Source organism: Pseudorca crassidens, chromosome 4 (assembly GCF_039906515.1).
Source record: "Pseudorca crassidens isolate mPseCra1 chromosome 4, mPseCra1.hap1, whole genome shotgun sequence".
In the NCBI taxonomy this organism is placed as follows: domain Eukaryota; kingdom Metazoa; phylum Chordata; class Mammalia; order Artiodactyla; family Delphinidae; genus Pseudorca; species Pseudorca crassidens.
Genome location: NC_090299.1, coordinates 75657694 through 75671592, shown reverse-complemented (window position 1 = coordinate 75671592; position 13899 = coordinate 75657694). Strand labels below are relative to the sequence as shown.

The following is a 13899-nucleotide window of genomic DNA, read 5'->3' as shown; positions in this document are numbered from 1 at the left end:
AGATATCCCCTGTACTGGCATCATCAAGACAGTGAGAAGCCAAGTGGCATCTTAAATATTTGCAACTTTATGCCAAATCGTTCCAGCAAAAGCTCTTTGACATACTTATTCCAAAATTAAAGCTTATCCCCAAATATCTCCGTTATTCATTTCAAATATCATTGGCTTACCAACTTAATTCCTTAGCTGGAGTTCCACTGAGTTCAGTCAGGACGCTTTGAATTAGGACATGGAGTTTGCCAGGTTCATGTTTGAACAAGATTCAAGGAGCCTCCAAAAATCTCACAGGTCAAAGAAAGTACAGCTCACAGCCCAGTTCATCTGTGGTAAAAGAAGGAGAGAGAGGGAGAGAGGTTGGGTGGGGAGGAAGGGAGGGAGCAAATTTAGGGGGGGAGGCAGGGAGGAACGAACCTGCCTATCAAGTTCACAGAAAGAAAGATGATTCTTCAAATGAGAAGATGCCTCTTCCACATTAAAAAACCCAAACACCCTCATAACGGAGTGCTCCCCGAGGGGCACACATCTAGGGGACCTAGAAGAGAACGTGGCTTTGCTGCCAAACATGTCAGCTTCCAGTGGGGGGGATCTGCAGTGGCCAAAGGAGGAGACAGATCAAGGAAAATGATTTTTATCCATAAAGATGTCTGGGATATAAAATCCTCCATGATCAAACAGGACAGCTGAGAGGAAAATAAAAAAATATCAGAGTCTTCATCCATTTATTAAAATATTCACTCATTCTAATCCAAAACAAACAACGCCAACAAAACCACACGTATTTGTTAGGATGATTTTGGCTACAAGTGAGTGAATATCCAACTGAAAGTGTCTTATCAGGCTTTCTATTTTCTCATATAAGAAATGTAGGGGATTCCAGGTTTGGAAAATTTGACCACCTAACTAGGCCAGAGCTCTGTGTCATCCTCCCTGAGATTCTCTTCTCTTTCTTTTCGTGGTCGCAAGATTACTACTCCAGTTCCAAGTACCACATCTCACATAACACCACCCACCATCCGGACACAGGAAGGAAAGCCCTGCCTTTCTCTTCAGGCAACTCTCATTTTATTGTTTTAGGGAGGAAAAGCCTTTCCCAGAAGCCCCCCAGCAGTCTTCCCCTTGCCCCTCACTGTCTGGAATTGCACCACATGTCCACCCCATGCTTATAACTGGCAAAGATAGTCAGCACTTAGAACAGACTGGCACATAGCAGGAGCTCATTAAATATTTGCCAAATGAATGAAAGGTGAATTGGACTACCATGGTTGCCATAGACTAATTCCAGCCCATTTCATAGAATCTGTTTTCCTAGAACACACTGTTGTTTGATAGCTGAAGAAAATTTGCATTTTCTTTTCAAAGAAGAAGGAAGGAATAGCTTTTGAGCAGTCAGCCAACAGCATATGCCACATTATGCCATTTCTTTTTTCTTTTTCCTTTTTGGCCAAGCTGTGCGGCTTGCGGGATCTTAGTTCCCTGACTCCCCGACCAGGTTGATCCCGGGCCCTGGGCAGTGAAAGCACCGAGTCCTAACCACTGGACCACCAGGGAATTCTCACACCCTTTTTTTTTTTTTTGCTTTGTGTATTTCAGTATTATCTTTTTTTTCAACATCTTTATTGAGTATATTTGCTTTACAATGTTGTGTTAGTTTCTGCTGTATAACAAAGTGAATCAGCTATATGCATACACATGTCCCCATATCCCCTCCCTCTTGCATCTCCTTCCCACCCTCCTTATCCCACCCCTCTAGATGGTCGCAAAGCACTGAGCTGATCTCCCGGTGCTATGCAGCTGCTTCCCACTAGCTATCTATTTTAAATTTGGTAGTGTATATATATCAATGCTATTCTCTCACTTCGTCCCAGCTTATCCTTCCCCCTCCCCGTGTCCTGAAGTCCATTCTCTATGCCTGTGTCTTTATTCCTGTCCTGCCCCTAGATTCATCAGAACCAGTTATTTTTAGATTCCATATATATGTTAGCATATAGTATTTGTTTTTCTCCTTCTGACTTACTTCACTCTGTATGACAGACTCTAGGTCCATCCACCTCACCTACAAGTAACTCAATTTCATTTCTTTTTATGGCTGAGTAATATTCCATTGTATATATATGTGCCACATCTTCTTTATCCATTCATCCGATGATGGACACTTAGGTTGTTTCCACCTCCTGGCTATTGTAAATAGAGCTGCAATGAACACTTTGGTACATGACTCTTTTTGAATTATGGTTTTCTCAGGGTATATGCACAGTAGTGGGATTGCTGGGTCATATATGGTAGTTCTATTTTTAGTTTTTTAAGGAACCTCCATATTGTTCTCCATAGTGGCTGTATCAGTTTACATTCCCACCAACAGTGCAAGAGGGTTCCTTTTTCTCCACACCCTCTCCAGCATTTATTGTTTGTAGAGTTTTTGATGATGGCCATTCTGACCGGTGTGAGGTGATACCTCATTGTAGTTTTGATTTGCATTTCTCTAATGATTACTGATGTTGAGCATCTTTTCATGTGTTTGTCGGCAATCTGTATATCTTCTTTGAAGAAACGTCGATTTAGGTCTTCTGCCCATTTTTGGATTGGGTTGTTTGTTTTTCTGATATTGAGCTGCATGAGCTGCTTGTAAATTTTGGAGATTAAACCTTTGCCAGTTGCTTCGTTTGCAAATATTTTCTCCCATTCTGAGGATTGTCTTTTGGTCTTTTTTTTATGGTTTCCTTTGCTGTGCAAAAGCTTTTAAGTTTCATTAGTCCCACTTATTTATTTTTGTTTTGATTTCCATTTCTCTAGGTGGGTCAAAAAAGATCTTGCTATGATTTACGTCATAGAGTTTCTGCCCATGTTTTCCTCTAAGAGTTTTATAGTGTCTGGCCGTACATTTAGATCTTTAATCCATTTTGAGCTTATTTTTGTGTATGGTGTTAGGGAGTGTTCTAGTTCAATTCTTTTACATGTAGCTGTCCAGTTTTCCAGGCACCACTTATTGAAGAGGTTTTCTTTTCTCCATTGTATATTCTTGCCTCCTTTATCAAAGATAAGGTGACCACATGTGTGTCAGTTTATCTCTGGGCTTTCTATCCTGTTCCATTGATCTATATTTCTGTTTTTGTGCCAGTACCATACTGGCTTGATTACTGTAACTTTGTAGTATAGTCTGAAGTCCGGGAGCCTGATTCCTCCAGCTCCGTTTTTCTTTCTCAAGATTGCTTTGGCTATTCAGGGTCTTTTGTGTTTCCATACAAATTGTGCAATTTTTTTGTTCTAGTTCTGTGAAAAATGCCATTGGTAGTTTGATAGGGATTACACTGAATCTGTAGATTGCTTTGGGTAGTACAGTCATTTTCACAATGTTGATTCTTCCAATTCAAGAACATGGTGTATCTTTCCATCTTGTTTGTATCATCTTTAATTTCTTTTATCAGTGTCTTATAGTTTTCTGCATACAGGTCTTTTGTCTCCTTAGGTAGGATTACTCCTAGGTATTTTATTCTTTTGGTTGCGATGGTAAATGGGAGTGTTTCCTTAATTTCTCTTTCAGATTTTTCATCATTAGTGTATAGGAATGCAAGAGATTTCTGTGCATTAATTTTGTATCCTGCTACTCTGCCAAATTCATTGATTAGCTCTAGTAGTTTTCTGGTGGCATCTTTAGTATTCTCTATGTATAGTATAATAAAATCTGAAAACAGTGACAGTTTTACGTCTTCATTTCCTATTTGGATTCCTTTTATTTCTTTTTCTTCTCTGATTGCTGCGGCTAAAACTTCCAAAACTATGTTGAATAACAGTGGTGAGAGTGGGCAACCTTGTCTTGTTCCTGATCTTAGAGGAAATGTTTTCAGTTTTTCACCATTGAGTATGATGCTTGCTGTGGGTTTGTCATATATGGCCTTTATTATGTTGAAGTAGGTTCCCTCTATGCCCATTTTCTGGAGAGTTTTTATCACAAATGGGTGTTGAATTTTCTCAAAACCTTTTTCTGCATCTACTGAGATTATCATATGGTTTTTATCCTTCAATTTGTTAACATGGTGTATCACATTGATTGATTTCCATATATTGAAGAATCCTCGCATTCTTGGGATAAACCTCACTTGATCATGGTGTATAATCCTTTTAATGTGCTGTTGGATTCTGTTTGCTAGTATTTCGCTGAGGATTTTTGCATCTGTGTTCATCAGAGATATTGGCCTGTAGTTTTCCTTTCTTGTGACATCTTTGTCTGGTTTTGGTATCAGGGTGATGGTGGCCTCGCAGAATGAGTTTGGGACTGTTCCTCCCTCTGCTATATTTTGGAAGAGTTTGAGAAGGATAGCTGCTAGCTCTTCTAAATGTTTGACAGAATTCGCCTGTGAAGCCATCTGGTCCTGGGCTTTTGTTTGTTGGAAGATTTTTAATCACAGTTTCAATTTCAGTGCTTGTGGTTGGTCTGTTTATATTTTCTATTTCTTCCTGGTTCTGTCTTGGAAGGTTGTGCTTTTCTAATAATTTGTCCATTTCTTCCAGGTTGTCCATTTTATTGGCATAGAGTTGCTTGTAGTAATCTCTCATGATCCTTTGTATTTCTGCAGTGTCAGTTGTTACGTCTTTTTCATTTCTAATTCTGTTGATTTGAGTCTTTTCCCTTTTTTTCTTGATGAGTCTCGCTAATAGTTTATCAATTTTGTTTATCTTCTCAAAGAACAAGCTTTTAGTTTTATTGATCTTTGCTACGTTTCCTTCATTTCTTTTTCATTTATTTCTTATCTGATTTTTATGATTTCTTTCCTTCTGCTAACTTTGGGTTTTTTTGTTCTTTTTCTCTAATTGCTTTAGGCATAAGGTTAGGGTGTTTCAAATTATTCTTGTTTCTTGAGGTAGGATTGTATTGCTATAAACGTCCCTCTTAGAACTGCTTTTGCTGCATCCCATAGGTTTTGGGTCATCATGTTTTCATTGTCATTTGTTTCTAGGTATTTTTTGATTTCCTCTTTGATTTGTTTAGTGATCTCTTGGTTAGTTAGTAGTGTATTGTTTAGCCTCCATGTGTTTGTACTTTACAGTTTTTTTCCTGTAATTGGTATCTAGTCTCATAGTGTTGTGGTCAGAAAAGATACCTGATATGATTTCAATTTTCTTAAATTTACCAAGGCTTGATTTGTGACCCAAGATATGGTCTATCCTGAAGAATTTACCATGAGCACTTGAGAAGAAAGTGTATTCTGTTGTTTCTGGATGGAATGTCCTGTAAGTATTTATTAAGTCCATCCTGTTTAACGTGTTATTTAAAGCTTGTGTTTCCTTATTTATTTTCATTTTGGATGATCTGTCCTTTGGTGAAAGTGTGGTGTTAAAGTCCCCTACTATTCCTTGTTACTGTCGATTTCCCCTTTTATGGCTGTTAGCATTTGCCTTATGTATTGAGGTGTTCCTATCTTGGGTGCATAAATATTTACAATTGTTATATCTTCTTCTTGGATTGATCCTTTGATCATTATGTAGTGTCCTTCTTTGTCTCTTGTAATAGTCTTTATTTTAAAGTCTATTTTGTCTTATATGAGAATTACTACTCCAGCTTTCTTTTGGTTTCCATTTGCATGGAATATCTTTTTCCATCCCCTCACTTTCAGTCTGTATGTGTCCCTAGGTCTGAAGTTGGTCTCTTGTAGACAGCATATGTACAGGTCTTGTTTTTGTATCCATTCAGCCAGTCTATGTCTTTTGGTTGGAGCATTTAATCCATTTACTGTTTTTTTTTTAACATCTTTATTGGGGTATAATTGCTTTACAATGGTGTGTTAGTTTCTGCTTTATAACAAAGTGAATCAGTTATACATATACATATGTTCCCATATGTCTTTCCATTTACTTTTAAGGTAATTATTGATATGTATGTTCCTATTACCACTTTCTTAATTGTTTTGGGTTTGTTTTTGTAGGTCTTTTCCTTGTCTTGTGTTTCCTGGCTTGAGAAATTCCTTTAGCATTTGTTGTAAAGCTGGTTTGGTGGTGCTGAATTCTCTTAACTTTTGCTTATCTGTAAAGGTTTTAATTTCTCCACTGACTCTGAATGAGATCCTTGCTGGGTAGAGTAATCTTGGTTGTAGGTTTTTCCGTTTCATCACTTTAAATATGTCCTACCAGTCCCTTCTGGCTTGCAGAGTTTCTGCTGAAAGATCAGCTGTTAACCTCATGGGAGTTCCCTTGTATGTTATTTATTGTTTTCCCTTGCTTCTTTTAATATTTTTCCTTTGTATTTAATTTTTGATAGTTTGATTAATATGTGTCTCGGCATGTTTCTCTTTGGGTTTATCCTGTATGGTACTCTCTGTGTTTCCTGGACTTGATTGACTATTTCCTTTCCCATGTTAGGGAAGTTTTCAACTATAATCTCTTCAAATATTTTCTGGGACCCTTTCTTTTTCTCTTCTTCTGGGACCCCTATAATTCGAATGTTGGTGCATTTAATGTAGTCCCAGAGGTCTCTGAGACTGTCCTCAATTCTTTTCATTTTTTTTTCTTTATTCTGCTCCTCAGCAGGTATTTCCACCATTTTATCTTCCAGCTAACTTATCCGTTCTTCTGCCTCAGTTATTCTGCTATTGATTCCTTCTAGACTATTTTTAATTTCAGTAACTGTGTTGTTCATCACTGTTTGTTTGCCTTTAGTTCTTCTAGATCCTTGTTAAATATTTCTTGTATTTTCTCCATTCTGTTTCTGAAATTTTGTATTATCTTTACTATCTTTACTCCGAATTCTTTTTCAGGTAGGTTGCCTACTTCATCTTCATTTATTTGGTCTTGTAGGTTTTTACCTTGCTCCTTCGTCTGTAACATATTTTTTGTCGTTTTTTTTTTTTTTCTTTTTTGATGGGTGGTGCTGTATTCCTGTCTTACTGGTTGTTTGGCCTGAGGCATCCAGCCCTGGAGTTTGCAGGCAGTTGGATAGAGCCAGGTCTTGGCGCTGAGATGAAGACTTCCTGGAGGCCTCACTCCAATTGATATTCCCTGGGGTTTGAGGTTTTCTGTTAGTCCAGTAGTTTGGACTCAGAGCTCCCACCACAGGAGCTCAGGTCTGACCTCCAGCCTGGGAACCAAGATCCCACAAGCTTTGTGGCGCAGTAAAAAAAAGAAAGAAAGAAAGAAAGGAGCAGTACAATATCAAAGAATAATAGGAAAAATATAATTGAAACAACTGCAACAAGGTAAAATAAAATCACAACAGAAAAAAGAAAAGAAAAAAGGGGGGGGAACAAGCGAAAAGGAGAGAATAGTAACAAAGTATAAAGAATAAAATTAGAAAAATAAAAGATTTATTAGGAAAAATAAAAATATGAAAGAATCAACTGCAGTGAATCAACAAGGTAAAACAGAACCCCAATCTAAAAGAGGAGAAAATAAAATAAAATAAAATAAAATAAAAAAGCCTTGACTATGGGGGCTTTAGGAGGGGTGGGGTTTAGGAGGGGTGGGGTTTAGGGTGGGGCAGGCCCTAGGTGGGTGGGTGGGGGTGACGTTTGAGCATGGGGAGGGGCCTAGGCTCGGGACACACGCAGCCAGAAAAGGCTTTGGGGGCAGGGCCTAGGCAGGGTGCCGTTCAAGCGTGGGGTGGGACCTCTGCTTAGGATCTGCACAGAAGGGGAGAGGCAGCACGTGGAAAGGGGGGCTTTCGGAGTGTGGAGTTCCAGAGTTTGGAGGTAGAGCCCTGGGTGAGGATGTGTGGGTGGGGTTTAGCCCCAGCGCGTTGGAGGGGGTCTCAGAGGGGGTCACAGAGTGTAGAGGTGGGGCCCTGGGTGGGGGTGTAGGGGCGGGGCTTGGGCTCTACGCATTATAAGGGAGGATCTGAGGCCCGGGAGCCCAACAGGCTCCCCGGTGCCTAAGTGGACAGGGAAAGCGCTGGCCCCGTTCCCTTCCGTTCCTTTGTGCCCCTCCCCCCCATCTCCCCCAGGGTCTCCCCCGTCGCCGCTGGACCCCTCACCATGGGTGGGTCCCGCTGGGTGTAGGAACTCCTCCCCTACCCCAGCCGACCCTCAGGGGTTTCAGTCTCGGAGGTCCGGCCTTTACTTTTGCTCTGCCTTCCCTCCCTCCCACTCCCCCAGGACCCGCCCAGCTGGAGGGGGCCTCGGTGGGCAGAGGATCAGGCCCGGGATCTCAGCAGGCTCTGGGGGGCCCAAGTAGGCAGGAGAAGCCTGGCCATGCTCCCTTTTGATCCTCCGCCCTCCCAATGGTCCCCCAATTTCCCCCTTCGGGTGTGGTATCCCTTCCCCTCCCCTAGCCGCCCCTCAGGGGCACCAGTCCCGCCTGGCCTCCACTTCTCCTCCCCCTTCACTCCCCTTTCTCTCCCCCCATGCCTCACATCCTACCCGGTCACTGGAGGTTCCTCCCGTTCCCTTAGTCGTCCATGGTCCCCCACCAGTGCCTTGTAGGTGCCCTAGTTGTGTGGAGACACGAATTATGCGTCTTCCTAGTCCACCGTCTTGACTCCGCCCATTTCTCCTTAAAGCAGAGAACAAGAGGAACCCAAGAAAGGGCTTATTATTTTCTAATGGTTACTTTGGAAAAAAAAAAAAGTTTTTTGGATTTAAACAAATTGTTCATGCAAGGGAGTAGTATCTCATTAGGGGACAAGTTACCATATTATAGAGAGCAGTGAACTTTTTTTCTGCCAGCTTAGGCATCAGTTCCTTCAGGATATTCTCTGCCCAAGCTCAGTATGGGTTAGGTGTCTCTCCTGTATATTATCAAGCACCCTTTACCTCCCCATAGTACAGCACTTACCACACCAGATTATACTTCCTTGTCTACCCCTGCAGTAGAGACTGTGTGTGTTCACCAAACTCTTTCCTTTCTTTTCTGCATACTCAGCTATGTTTCCCAACCTCCTCTGCAGTTAGGTGTGGCCACATGTCTCAGCCTGGTCAGTGCAATGTGGGTAAAGTGATGTCTGCCACTTCAAGGCTTGGCCGTATCATGAAAACTACCCGTGCAGTCTCCTAACTCTCTTTTCAATCTGCTGGCTGAATGGAGAGGGCTCTGCGGACATAAAAGAATGTGGAAGGAGCCTGGGACCCCGAAGGTCTGCATGGAGCAGAACACCCATCCTCTCATCAGCCCAAATCAGACTGAGACGAAACGAGTGAAGAATCTATTTTTTATTGAGCTAAGCCACCGAGAATTAGGTGTCTGTGTGTTTTCATTAGAGAAGTTATCCCACCCTGACTAATACAGTTCCCCATTAGAACCCAAACCTCTTCAAAATAGAAACCTCCTCTATCTTTTCCACCACGGTATTCCTTGCTTTGGCATAATGCCTGTCACATCACAGGCACTTAATATATTTTTTAATGAAATAAATGTAATTCCTCAACATGTGTCAGGTACCTACTATGTGCCAAAATAGCTTTAACTTTGCAATGATGTATCAGTAGTTTCTGATATCTCCTCAGAGCTCTACATTGAGACTAACAGTAAATCCTTTTAAAAGGGGATTGGGGTCACCTAGGTTGATCATCCTCCTTGGCAACAAGGAAGGGAGGAAAGAAGCCGACTCTCACTTTAAACCTTGCATTACTGAGAAGAAGACCCCCAGGGGGCAAAGTGAAAGGTGGAAGCTTTCTCCCAATTTTTATGTGTTTAAAAGAATACTCAACAAAACATTTAATGGTCAAAAAGGTCAGTGTCAGTAAGGTGCTATGATGTAGAGTGAGACGGGAATATTCTTACTTTTATTCCCAGCACACATTATGTGCTAGCATTGCTGAACCTCTAAACAATGTTTTGGAGTAGTTTTTGAAACACCAGTGATATCACCTGGGATATCTCTTTAAAAATGCAAATTCTGTATTTTTAACCAGAATTTTCCTGCCCAGTAAAGTATGAGGAACATTACTACCTACCCTGCTTTTTTTTTTTTAATTACTGTTTTCCAACAGGTTAATTGGAAACAACTTTAGCATCTCCCTTCCTATCAAATCCCTTTCCCTTTTAAATAGCTAATGTCCCTGCTAGGAAACTATCCCAAAATAGCTGTAGGGTTTCCTTCCTGCTGGTACTGGTTGGGGTGGGACAGTTACAGGCCCCTCCCTGGCCTCTGTTTTTATTGTTTTTCTTTCATCACTCAACCGCAAATATCCCAAATTTTATGCTGCCAGGAAGTTGGCCCAGGTTAAGGTATTTGCTGATTTTCTTTTCATCTCAAAAACAACCACTGGAGTTCTCACTGTTAGTGAAAGTGTGAAATGATACAACCACCTCTGAAAAACTGTTTGGCAGTATCTACTAAAGTTAAACATATACCTACCCTATGACCCAGAAATTCCACTCCTAGATATCTCCTCAAGAAAAATGAATGTGTATGTCTATGAAAAGGCCTGTACCCCCAATGTTCATAGCAGCTTTATTCAGAATAGCCTCAAACTTTAAACAAGCCAAATGTCCATCAACAGAGGACTGGATAAGCAATGTGGCATATTTATATCATGAAATACTACGCAGCAATAATAAAAGAACAAACTATTGATACACATAACAATACGGGTAGATCTCAAAAACATTACGCCATGCAAGAGAAGCCATATACAAATGAAAATATGCTATATGATTCCATTCATATGATGATCAAGAAAAGGCAAAGCTAATTTACAGTGATATGAATAAGAATAGAGGCTACTTCTGGGTGAGGGGAGGAGGCTACTGAGCTGGAGGGGGCATGAGAGAATTTTCTGGGAAGATAGAAATGTTCTAGGTATTGATTTGGCTGGTGGTTTCATAGGTGTATATGTGTAAAAATTCACTGAGCTATATATACTCAAGACTTGTGCACTCTATTTAATTCTAGAAAGATGGCTGATTTCTACTACCTTCAAGGGGCAGATCCACATGCTTCTGCTTGTTACTTCCCTGCCCTTTCTTGTCTGGGTGGGTTTCCTCCACTCCACAGGCCTCTGCAATTTTCTGTGTTCTTGCCAGAAGTTTTCGGAAGTTGCTAGTCTCTGATCAGTCTCCCTTCCAGAGTTCTTCTCTCGTTGTCCCTGTGAGTGGTGCCAGAGCTGATCCTGTGTACAGCTGTCCCTTGGGATCCTTGGGTGATTGGTTCCAGGACCCTCTGCAGATACCAAAATGCTTGGATGCTTAAGTCCCTCATATAAAATAGCATAGTATTTGCAAATAGTCTGTGTACTTCCTCCTGTATATTTTAAATCATTTCTAGATTACTTATGATACCTAATACAATGTAAATGCTATAGAGATAGTTGCAAATACAATGTAAATGCTATGTAAATAGTTGCCTGCGCATGGCAAATTCAAGTTTTGCTTTTCGGAATTTTCTGGAATTTTTTTTCAAGTATCTTTTGTTCCATGGTTGGTTGAATCTGCAGATGTGGAACCCGGGGTACAGAGGGCCAACTATATTTACCCCCATCACCTACCACCAGGGTGGGTTACTAGCTAAAACCTCACTGGTCCTCCTGTAGCCTAAAGTAGCTGTAGCTGATCCTTTCTTTATGGCTCTTTAAAATCATCTAACTTCTTTTTTTTTTTTTTTTTTTTTAACCCATTTCCATCTTTTTCACAAATTGGCTTCAGCTTCTGGGGACAAATGAAAAAAAAAGTTAGTACTTTGATTGGTGGATTTAACTAGGACCACTCGTGGTTTGGGACACAAGACCACATGGGTCTGCCAAACAGAATGAATACCGCGCAAAAGCAGGTTGCTGTGCTGCTGGCAACGGAGGATTTAGGACACTAACGGCTAAGGCTCTGGGAGGCCAAGAAGATGGTTAAATAAACTAAAGTATTACAGTTAGATGATAAATACAAAAGAGAGCACATAGGCCCAGTAAAAGTCCTCACATTTCTAGCTCATTTCATCTTAGGTTTTTGCTCAGAACTTCATAAACTATAAAATCCAGGTTTTTCAGGGCAAAAGTGCCAACCCATTTGGACAGAATTCAACTTTTGTTCCAAAGTGGAACAAATGATTCTCTGCCCACAGCTGAATCACAGCAACCTAATCCAAAATGAGAAAAACACTGCAAAGCATAAAATATTCCCTCTTTAAATTACTGAACATTCTGGGTCACCCACAGAAAGGAAAATAGTGGTGAATTAGGAGAAACTAAGGGGCTGTCTTGACTTGGAGGAGGAGTCTGTCCTTGAGGACAAGCGGCTTTCTTTGCTGATTACTGTTAATGGAAAGAAGATAGGGTGTGAGAGTGGTCACTTCTTGAGGGAACCCAACTTGCTGAGGAGTCATGATGCTCTAGGCTGGCGGTTCTCAAACTTGGCCGCACGATGGAATTTCATGCGGCACCCTAAAAACCACTGAGGCCTGGATTCTACCCTAGAGATTATGATTTAACTGGTCTGGGGTGTGGCCTGGACATCAAAAATTTTAAAAGCTCCCACGTGATTTTAATGTGCCACTGAGGTTGAAAACCACTGACCTGGGTTCTAGAACCCAGACACAGCAGGGTACTTAGCAGGCTACCAAACATTCAGTAAATATTTGTTACCATTGGTCATAGTAACTTAAAAAAGAATTCTTATTGAGATAAAATTCACATAACATAAAATTCATCATTTTAAGTGTACAGTTCAGTGGATTTTAGTGTATTCTCAGAGTTGTGTGACCCGCACCACTATATAATTTCAGAACATTTCCACCACCTCAAAAAGAGACTCTGTACCTATTAGCAGGCAGTCCCTATTCCCCCTTCCTCCAAGCCCCTGGCAAACATTAATCTGTTTTCTGTCTTTACAGATTTTCCTATTCTGTACATTTCATATAAATGGAATCATACACTATGTGGCCTTTGGTGTCAGGCCTTTTTCAGTTAGCATAATGTTTTCAAGGTTCATTCATGTTGTAGCATGTATCAGTGCTTCATTTCTTTTTATGGCTGAGTAACATTCCATGGATATACTACATTTTGTTTTTACATTCATTAGTCGATGGCCATTTGCATTATTTCCACTTCTTGGCTATTATGAATAATGCTGCTACGATCATTCATGTACAAGGTTTTTTTGTGAATGTGTATTTTCATGTCTCGTGGGTGTATACCTATGTAGGAGTGGCATTGCTGGGTCATGTGGTAATTCTATATTTAACTTTTGGAGGAACTGCCAAACTGCTGCCACAGTGGCTGCACCATTTTATACCTCAGTGTGTGAGGATTCCAGTTTTTCCATATTGTTGTCAACATCTGTTATTCTTCATTAAAAAAAAATATAGAACATGGATGGACCTAGAGATTGTCATACTGAGTGAAAGAACTCAGGCAGAGAAAGACAAATATATGATATCGTTTATATGTGGAATGTAAAAACTGGTACAAATGAACTTATTTACAAAACAGAAATAGAGTCACAGATGTAGAAAACAAACTTATGGTTACCAGGGGGAAGGAGCAGGGAGAGATAAATTGGAAGATTGGGATTGACATATACATACTACTCTATATAAAATAGGTAACTAATAAGAACCTACTGTATAGCACAGGGAACTCTACTCAGTACTCTGTAATAACCTATATGGGAAAAGAATCTAAAAAAGAGGGGATATATGTATAACTGATTCATTTTGCTGTACAGCAGAAACTAACACAACACTGTAAATCAACTATACTCCAGTAAAAAAATTAATTAAAAAATAAAATAAAATAAAATATAGTATGTATGAAGTGGTACTCATTGTGATTTTGATTTGCATTTTCCTAGTGACTAATGATGCTGAGCATCTTTTCATGCACTTATTGGCCATTTATATACCTTCTTTAGAGAAATGTCTATGTAAATCCTTTGCCTATTTTTAAATTGGGTTATTTGTCTTTTTATTGCTGAGCTCTAAGAGCTTTTTATGTATTTTGGATATTAGACCTTTATTCCATATGTGGTTTGCAAATATTTTCTCCCATT

At 40.2% G+C, this 13899-nt stretch overlaps 1 protein-coding gene and 1 long non-coding RNA gene across 17 annotated transcripts in view; one reads left to right on the top strand and one right to left on the bottom strand.

Annotated features, from left to right (window-relative positions):
* HOPX (HOP homeobox) overlaps nt 1–13899 on the top strand; it is a 66337-nt gene that overhangs the window by 16456 nt on the left and 35982 nt on the right. The window lies entirely within an intron of this gene.
* LOC137223755 (uncharacterized) overlaps nt 1–13899 on the bottom strand; it is a 241897-nt gene that overhangs the window by 210657 nt on the left and 17341 nt on the right. For 13 of the 16 annotated variants that reach the window (XR_010943037.1, XR_010943044.1, XR_010943036.1 and 10 more), the window contains 3 exons: nt 10839–11083; nt 8343–8475; nt 171–321 (listed from right to left, as the gene is read on the bottom strand). This is a non-coding gene — a long non-coding RNA (uncharacterized lncRNA). The remainder of the gene's footprint in view (nt 1–170; nt 322–8342; nt 8476–10838; nt 11084–13899) is intronic. The other 3 variants (XR_010943038.1, XR_010943049.1, XR_010943041.1) reach the window with 1 other exon arrangement.